Consider the following 9,891-nt stretch of genomic DNA (forward strand, 5'->3'; position numbering starts at 1 on the left):
TGCAGGAGATGGATGTGTGTTATTTTAAAACTAGATCTCATTACTGATTTTATTAGGATAATTTTGCAGGCTTTTAGAGGGGATGGCTCTTTTCCCAGTATTATTATTCAGTGCCTTCTGGTAGCTGATAGAGGGAGCTGTTACCACAAAATGTCAAATGCCAGTAATGCAGAGACAATGCTCATTTTCTCTCTCACTTCTACTACAGGATAGATTCAACAAGTTTGGTGCTCAGTCAGGACTGGGAAGTGCAGGAAATACTGAAGGGAGTTCCAGAGATGGCAGCAGTGAGACCAGTGTGATGAGAGAGAAGTTTTGCAGTGAAGTGGAACATGCCAAACTGACGCTTGGAAACCATGAGAAGTATTATGTTTAATTAGTGTGGCTGTGCAAATGATGTAATGAGGCATTTGAGAATGAATTCAAATAGCAGTTGGATAAAAAATTAGTAGTCTGCCATCCATCAGAGGCCCAGGAGAAGGGTGCACAAGACACGTTATCATATCCATCAGGAATGTCCAGATATAGAAATGCACACTGACACAGGATACTGCAAAAAGATGGTGGAGCAGCCAGTTGTAAGGAAAATCTGGGCAGCTGCAAAGTGGAAAGCTGAGAATGGGGCAGAACCCCATAGCACCTAGAAATCCAGTAGTCCCTGATGCACCAGTAACTACCAGTGTGACAGAGCCCAACTGTGGACACCAGCTTATGATGCTAAAATTCAAGATTTCATAGTGTCTTGTAGCAAATGCACAGTTCAAGGAAGTGAAGGATAAAGGATGAGATTTGCACAGAGGTAGCTCACTGAGGAAACTGCAAATTGCTGCTCTACAGACATTTCAAAGTGGTAAAGGTCATTATTCATTCACTAGCCAAAAGCAAGGGCCAAATCTGGTTTACAACACCATCCCATTGCTCTTTAAGGTCTGCAAGTCAAAGCAGATAGTGAGTTATTTGGTGAAGGAGGGAATATCTTTATTGATATTAAATAAATTACACCACACCTCGGTTAGAATTCAGCCGCTGGGCAATGACCAGACCTAGCTACTGTGATTAAAAGACTTCATTCATATCTAATGATCACACAGAGTAATAATCTCATTGTAAAAGGCAATCAGAAACTTGTTCACTCTTCTTATCTCTGCTCCACATTTGTAGTTACTAAGAAAGGATCTGCCTTTGATCATCTTTTCCTGTGCTGCTCTTTAAGCCATTTCATTAAAGGGCCAGAGTTTCCTGGATTAATGGCCATTTGTCATTTCCCCAAATCAATCTTGCATTGAGTCTGTTGAGACCTTACAAACATTTCCTCAAATGTTTTTACAGAATTACAGTAGTTACAAATGCTCAGATGAGGAGGTTTTATTTAAAAAGACAACAAAAAACAAAACCAAACAAAAACAAAACAAAAACAAAACAAAAAACCCTGCCAGAGCAGTTTCTATTTTTTATTTAAAGGTATGGAAATATTAACTTTTATTTTAAAAAATAAATAAATATATTGACTCTAGTTTTGTCTGCAAATGTAAGAAGTCTTAATTCTTTAAACTTTTCAATCTGATTATTTTTTTGAGTTGTCTCCAGAGCCTGGGCTCAGTCCATCTGTCACTGTTGAGCTCTTTACTATTTCTATTTCATTTATATCTACCACATCTGCTTTTTAGGCTCAAGACTGACTGGTAAACTTTTTTTAAAGAGCCAGATATTTTAATAGAATCAGTGCCATGCTAAAACCCCCTTTTTTTTTGAAGGGGGGAAGACTGCCACCTCCCCTGTCTCAAGGAAGCATAGCCATTCCCCATAAGGGAAATTCAGTTGTCCATACCCAGTGGAGGGCTGAAGTTCAATGGCAGAGCTTTTCTTCAGCATTCAGATTTACCCGGGAGCTGGTACTGCCATCCTACATCTGAGAGGGAATTTTAGTATTTAGCAAGGATATGAATTTTGATTTGGGATTTGTGGCTTTTTCTTCTACAGACAGAAACAACTTTCCAGTTCTTCAGTGGCACAAGACCGTGAAGTGCCATTGGTCATCCCCATCCTATGCCAAAATTGCTTCCCATGCAAGTCCAGCACGCTTGCTAAGAGGCATAACAAATTTAATACAAACCACACAGAGACCTCTCACACCCTTCTCAATCAATCCATGCGTTCCTATCCAGCAGGTATAATTTACTGCACTTTTACAGTGGTGGTGTAGAGACGACAAGACACTAAACATTCAGTAATTGTGTCTCAGCTCTTGGATACTAACACATAACACTGCTCTTTAGGCAGGTAATTCCTTTGCACATGGATTTTCAGAGCTGCTAATGTGTTAGTCATTAGGGTGACACCAGAGACCTAACTGAGGCTCTCAAAATGGCAATTCCAGAGCCTGCTAGGCTATGACTGGTATCAGCTAAGACTATTAGCAGGCCTTTTTCCTAAGCAATGAGATCCAGGCAGAAACATGCTGGGCCATTCACCATCCAGCTGAAGCTCCTGCAAGTGACAGGTATTTCTCACCACTCCAGATCAAGCAGGTGTGTAATTGTTGTGTAGTTTGGATGGGGGGGATGCCAAAGGTGTAGCCTTTGAGGTTTCAGGTTATGACACATTATTCCTGTCCCTAACTGGGCTAAAAGCACACATGCTGCTGCTAGCAAGCAGTAGTGGGCCATCACAATTTGCCTTGCTCCTTGCAGCCCTCTTTGGTGAGCTTGTGCCACAGAGGAACCCACATACTCATCACATTCAATGTGAACTGGCCCTGTTGAAAAGGGGGCCTGTCAGGAGAGTTTGCTTCTTCTCCACCTCAGCACTGTGCAACTCACAACACTACATTCTGGTTGTCTGATTAGATACCTCCATCAAATACAGCTGCAGTTTGTAAATGTGATTGCATTGCTTTGATTTTTACTGTTTTAATAGTAATTCACCTAAGTGACTCCTGTTCAATGGAGAGGTGTACACAGGTCATGCTTCGTTCAGCTGGGGTGGTTCAGTTTGATCAGCATTCAATTTTTGCAATGAAACCTTCCACAATTAGGCTGGCCAGGACCTGCAAGATTAAATTGTAGTAACAAACGACATTCTTTTTGTAAGAGGCCTGAAATGCCTGACTGGCAAGACAGAAGGCAGCAGAGAGCTGAGGAATCAAACCTCACAACAGCGGTTGTTAAACCCACAGTGATGTAGCTACCATGCATCTTATTGAAACAATAAAAGCTGTTTTATATGGATCCAAAAAACCAGGGGATTCAAGGAAATGTTTCTCACAGCTGAGTGGATATTTCCCAGGACTTGTTGGTTTTATTACCTCATCTATGTCCTTAGCTATGAGCAAAGTAGTGCTGAAAGCTCCCCATTTAAAGCAGGCCATAGCAAACACAGATTTACCATCTCTCTAAAGCTTGTATAAATTTACTGTGGGCACAAGCTCAACAAAAGCTTACAAAAGAGGTACCTGTGGCGTCCAAATTAAGCCCATTTTCTCTAATTAGTCTCCTTCTTCACAATTTTCCTTTTTCCTGTACTTTTAAAACAGGAAAAAAAAAAAGTAATGGCGATACTGTGAAGGCCATAAAACCCATGTGCTTGTACTGAGCAAGGACTTGACATGTTGGAGTTTTACTGGAAGAGAAAGCTGCAAAATGGACAAGGGAAATTAAGCATTACGGTTGACTTGGACATGGTTGCGAGAAACCTTATCCATTTCCTAACATTAATTTCCGCCTGGTTATATTCTGAAGGAGTTTGTCCTCTCCTTGGAAGTTAATTCCTAGCATAACTGCTCATAGTTTACAAGCCAGTTTCTTTTAACTTCTCCTGCTGACAGAGCAAAACCTCATTTGATCTTTTAATCTGATGAAAGTCTTCCTGAAAGCAACCAGCACAGAAGTAGTTTATGGCAAATGCTGTCCTTGCTAGGTTATCATTGCAAAGAGCAGTGACAGGTAATTTGTTTGTTAATGCTAGGCAACTGCAAATAAAAGACTTCTTCTAGGACCATTCTGTAACAGAAGCTAATAATTTTAATAAGTAGACTAAGAAGAGTGAATGGCTCTAGTCATTAGAAATGGTTACAGGGCAAAGAATGTGGTTCTCGTACCCTGTGATGGACAAATAAATCTTGGCACTCCACAAGCCCAGTTCATCTATCCATGCTTTAAACTCTCTCTACAGCATTGGAAGAGTGCATACAGAAAGTGAAAGTTGAAAATCCTCAGTTATCTTTGGCTCTCTGTTTGGAATCTTCAGGACTAAGAGCATCTCATCTTTCCCAGCTCTGTCACACAGGCAAAGGATACCTGCTGCCACTTCCCTAGGGAGCATGAAGCATAAATTGGGGAACCCACAGTCCATGCCAAGCAGCAGAACTATCATATCCTGTGTTTTCATCAACTTAAAATTTCAACCAGTTCTCCTGGAAGACAGTGATACTCAGGGATCAGAGAGATAATGGGTAGGGAGGGAAGAAATCCATCTAAGACATGGACAACTACAAGGAGTTTGTAGTTTCTAAATCCAGATTAAAGGGCCTAATAAAAAGTGCTTCAGATCTGAACAATGGTCCAAGCACTGCACTAGGAATTATTCCTGTGTTTTATTTAGCTGAGTAAGAGGCATGCTTCTCTGGAGAAGTATGCCAAATGCCTTAGACCCTGCTCCTAAGGATCTCAGAGAGAAAGCTTCTCTTCATCCTTTTGGCTGGCAGATTTATGTACACTTATATGAAAAATTCCTTTCTGTTGGGCATGCACTGCTGTTTGCCACAAAAGAGGGGTGAGCACAGCCATGGCACCTGGACCTATTAGCACATCAATTCTTGGCAGCAGTTCTGCTGTCTGGAGAGGTCAGAGCCCTTCACCTACCCTCCTCCCCACAGGGGCAATACTGCAGCTAAGCACAGTGTGAGTAGCCACCATAGTACTCTTGGCTGAAGCAGGGTGGAAAGTGCAGTGATGTCCAGGTGGGAGAGGCATTAACCAGGGCAGACTGGCATCTCTGACTGCAGCACCTGCAGCCCTAGGGGCTGACCCAAACACACTCCCAGTCGGCCAGCAGGCATTTGTCTCCACAAAGCAGTGAAAAAGCATTCAAACAGTCCCCTGTCCTGACTTAACTGCAAGAGGGGAAAAAGAAATTCTACCAGAAGGACAGGTAGCTGAGTCACTCACAACTTACAGCCTGCAGGGATGAGCCTGGATAACCAGGGAGGCTCTTTCTGCTTCTAAATACTCATTGATCTATTCACTGCATGTTGAAAAACTTCAGGCTGTTATTCTGTACCAACAAACCATGCTGTCATTTAGGTTGTAGCAGATATTTATCCCCTTCCTGCCTCTCCTCAGAGACATGAATACTGTTATGAATGCAAAGAAAATACTAGTGGAAAATAAAAGGTCTCACAGTCAGTGGAGCCCAAGCTGAACTAAACAGAACAGGCCTGGAAAATCTTCAGTTCTCCATAAAGACATCATACAGGCAACACACATATAGCATGATACTTGATGGCTTGTTTGGTTTAGCAAAAAGAATTATTATCAAATTACTTTGAAATGTTTACACTGTGTGTGAGATTTTTCTCTATTTGTTTGTTTATTCTCTATTTATTTGTTGTGTGCAAAATATGGTCATCTTTTATCTTCTCACAGAGATCTTGATTTTTACTTTTATCCAAAGTTAACAACACTAACCCAAAAATTAATTCAGTGAAGGTGCTTAACAGGACAATAGCAATAAATTCCTTCAAAATAGCTGGAGAAAATGACTATTAAGACATGGAAATGATGGCTCAGATAGGGTTTAAGTGATCATCTAGTAGTTGCTAAGCCTAATTTAAATACAAGAAGAATATCACATTTCATCAGCTTCCATCTTCAGATTTAAGAGCTTCTCAAGTCCTCATTTATACCTGAAGTGTCACTGGCACATACATTAAAGCTGACAAAATCCATTTACTGCTGCAAGCTGTTCAAGTTCATCTGCTTATTTTCTCCAATCATGTTAATTTTCCTGTAGTGTTCTTTGTTTATAAAAAAAGAAACAAACAAGCACTTTGTGTTTATTAGTCTGAAGTTCTTCTACAAACATTTACATGCATTTAGGAGCTGCACTTGTGAGCACTGCTGGCATTCAGTCCAATTGTTTAAAACTGCCAGCATCTCTGATCCTCTGGACACTGCTGCTCCCCATCTCACAAAAAACCCAAACCACCAGCCTTATAAAACAACCTGCCCCAAATAAACACTTTTCCTTAAAGGATGCTCAAAGTCTTACGATGCCTGCAGCCATCTGAGGTATAAACAGGACACGAAAGAGAGCTTTATCTGAGGCTCCTAGGCACTACTGTTCAAGAAAAGTCATGCATCCTTTATCACCCTCCCTCATCCATGGGAAGAAACGCTGGAGAAGACAACCTACACCTTTTCCAGAATCCTCATTATAATCCTAATTTTTTTCCCTAAGAAAAGTGGAACTACTTCTGCTCCTATCTGAGAAGCAGAGACAACAGCAACATTATGACTTGATTCTTTGGTATCTAGCAATGCACATGCTCCAGAGAAAGCCCAGCACTGGTTTCCTGCCCCTGCTTGGGCCCCAGATCCCATGAAACAGATATTCTTTTACACTTGTCACCTCATTTACATGTATGTGAGTCTGACCTGGAAATACGTTCTTGGGGAAGGACAGGAGAGAGTCAGACATAGAAATGTCATACCAGCATCATATCCTCAACACACAGATTTATTTTTTTTTTAAGTATTTTTCAGGGTCTTATTCATTAGGGAAAGATTATTTCCCCCCAAAATAGGCAGAGCCCTCCAAACCAATTTATTTTTCAGAGAATCAGTCAGAGTGGTCAGACCAGCCCATCCCAACAGACATATGAAGAAAAACAAGGCAACATTTTAAATAGTGTCAATTCATCACTGCATCTTAATACCCTCTTGCTAAATAAAGCACAGCACCTTACAACAGCTGAAGTACTGGCCTGTGTCCCTCACTGTTCTTAATTAGCCGCCCTCTGGTGATTTATGCTGGCTGTCATTGCTCCATCCAGCTGTATTTTCAGTGCTGTTAAGAACACACTCCCTGTGGTAACAAAACAATTTCTCATCCATGTATCCTATCTTCAGGTATATACCCCACTGTCTCTGCACCAGTACCCCACAGCCTTCCCCGGCATCCAGTACCCCCCAGTATCTTTGCAAGAGTCTGTTTTCTTTCTTTTGTTCCTTTTTCCCTGCAGTCTCACCTTTGCCCAAACTCGCCTGTCTCTTGAAGGGAGCCCTGCTCATCTCTCCTCTTTCTTTGGCTCTTCTTCCTTGGGAACTCAGCAATCAGGTGAACTAGAAAATAGCTGGAATTTTTCACCCTCAAAGATCTGTCAAGCACATTAAATCTTTTCTTTTAATTTATCTCATGGTGGCTGTGAATGTGAATGAAAGCCTACAAGGGACCAGAATAGTGGGCATCTCTACCAGCCATACCTCATACCATGCATTGCTTTGAGCAGAGACCTAACTCTAAAACCGTATACTACATCCTATGGCTTATTATTTGTGCCTGTGCCTATGGCTTAAAGTAGCGGTGCATTTCTTTCTTCTCTATCATCTCTCCACTGTACAGCCTCCATAAAAGTCTTGTCTCTCCAAAACATTAATTTCTGTCTCAAGCCTGAGCTTGCCCCTTCCTCTCACACCACAAGCCTTGCTGGGATCTCTCTCACTGTCAGACCACACATGTAAGAACAGTTTTCTTGCAAAAATTATGCTACTAGGGGACAGTTCATCTCACTCACAAGGGGAAAGAAAAATGAAACAAAATCTAAACAAAACTCACCAAACAAAGGGATTTTTTGCCCCTTAACTTTTTTTATTTCCCCAACAGTTTCCTTTTTCCTTTACTTTTTTTCCCCCCTCTGCATTTATTCAGGGCTCTTCTCTTCCTGCTGTCTTCAAAACTGTTATGCTCAGATCACATGTAGGTCTAGCTACAATGTCTGAAGATAAGCACCAACAGAAGTGCTCATAAAATCAGCACCCTGACGAGATGAGATCATTTCACACATGCTGTTTGTTTCCTGTTATACTCAGGAATTTACAGTGGCTGCTGGCCACCATAAATACTGAACCATCAAGACAGCTTTTTCATATATTTCACTGCAATAGTCAATACTGCGTTTTTGTCCTTAGAGTAATTTGATTTGTTGTAATCGATTTGGGTGGGTTTTCATTCTTAATTAACTGCTGTTATGATGCAATGATGCAATCTTTGTTCACAAACCAGATGCCAGAAATGAAATTCAGAACAGAGTAATAGAGGATGGAGGAGAGCCTTACCTGCCAGGAAGGTGAAGCAGTGAGCTAAGGAGCCAATTAGCCACGATTTTGATTGGTGTGCTCTCATTAGTGGTGTGAGGGGACAAGCTCAATCTTCTCAAGCTTGTGGCCAGCACCCTGCACAATTCATTTCTTTGCAAGTCTTAGTAAAAAGGACATATATCAGTAAAAGCTCCCTAGTGCTGTTTTGGCAGACTCTGCCTTTTGCTGGAGGATGGGCAAATCTGCCCATCAGTAGTCATGTAGTGGAAGGCTGAGGCCATGGAACTTTACAACACACATTCACTGCCACCTCTGCAAAATCCTCCCTTGCAGTCAGAGCCCTCAACTGCTCAGGGACACACGCAGGGCAGAAGCATCTCCCAGCATCAGTCTGTCAGTCAGGCCAATGCACTTACCTTTGTTACCTGGAACTTATGCTGTTATAGCTCTGCTCTTGATTTGTTTTTGTTTGTTTGTTTTCATAAGACTCTTAAGACTGCTTAAAATGTCTTAGCTGGATCCCTTTTCAGCTGCTAATCTTGATTTTGGGAGCGGACTGAAACCAAGAGTCACACACATTCTTCCAGAATACATTAATCATTAGTGTTATTTCAGAGATGCCTTTTGAAAATATTATTGTACAAGTAAGAAGGTTCTGTAAGCTCAGACTTGAGATGAAAAGACTTTATTGGCAGCACTCTAAAATCCTCCACTGTTTTTGCAATGCTGTGGCAGCTGCTACTGTGGTGATACAAGGTGTGTTCCGTTAGTCTTTTCCTGATATTTCTACTTTGATCAGATAACAGTAAATGCAAAAACACCTGTGTATATCACTTGAGGAACTAAGCTAGGTACTATTGATCACAAACAACACCTAGTTCTCCTGTTTTTTTTTTTTCTCCCCATGGAGAAACCAGTCAGTGAAAACTAGGTGTTTTAATCAAACCAGAAAAATGTGTGCCTTTGGCAATGATTTTTGTATGGGTTGTGACACCCTGCGGTTCAAATGCAGTGGGTTGTCATTCTTTTCTGCAGAAAAAGCTCTAAGCTAGATTCTATGAAGCCATGGTCAGGATGTTCATGATGCCACTGACCTCCCTCCCTGCTCAGGAGTCAAGAGTAGCTAACAGATCAAGCCAGGTAATCTGTCTATCTGATCTTTCCTGTTTAGCCCAGAATTTCAGTTTCCATAGGGTAAAAGAGAAGTATTTATAAAATAATTTACTAGTGGATTTAAACCACAGTATTTCTGTTTTCCACTAGAACATTCTAATGCACCATTTTCCACAGGGCGGAAAAATAATCTTGCTTAAAAAAAAACCCACAATACTTTTATAATCTGTCCTAATGAATAGCTCTGGGTACAATCTTCCTTTGCCTAGAATGTATAATATCATGGAAGGCTTTTTTCCTCTAGTTTCAAGAAGATAAGATGAGCTAAGATAATGGTAATTTTTCCACAAATCACAGCCTCCAGGACATTAGCCATTTTTTATCTTTTATGGGGTTGTCCAGCTGAGGAGTGGACAGTTGTCCTCACCTGAAACACTAATGGACTTACAAGCAAGAAGTAGTA

This window comes from Lonchura striata, chromosome 4 (assembly GCF_046129695.1).
Source record: "Lonchura striata isolate bLonStr1 chromosome 4, bLonStr1.mat, whole genome shotgun sequence".
Classification (NCBI taxonomy): domain Eukaryota; kingdom Metazoa; phylum Chordata; class Aves; order Passeriformes; family Estrildidae; genus Lonchura; species Lonchura striata.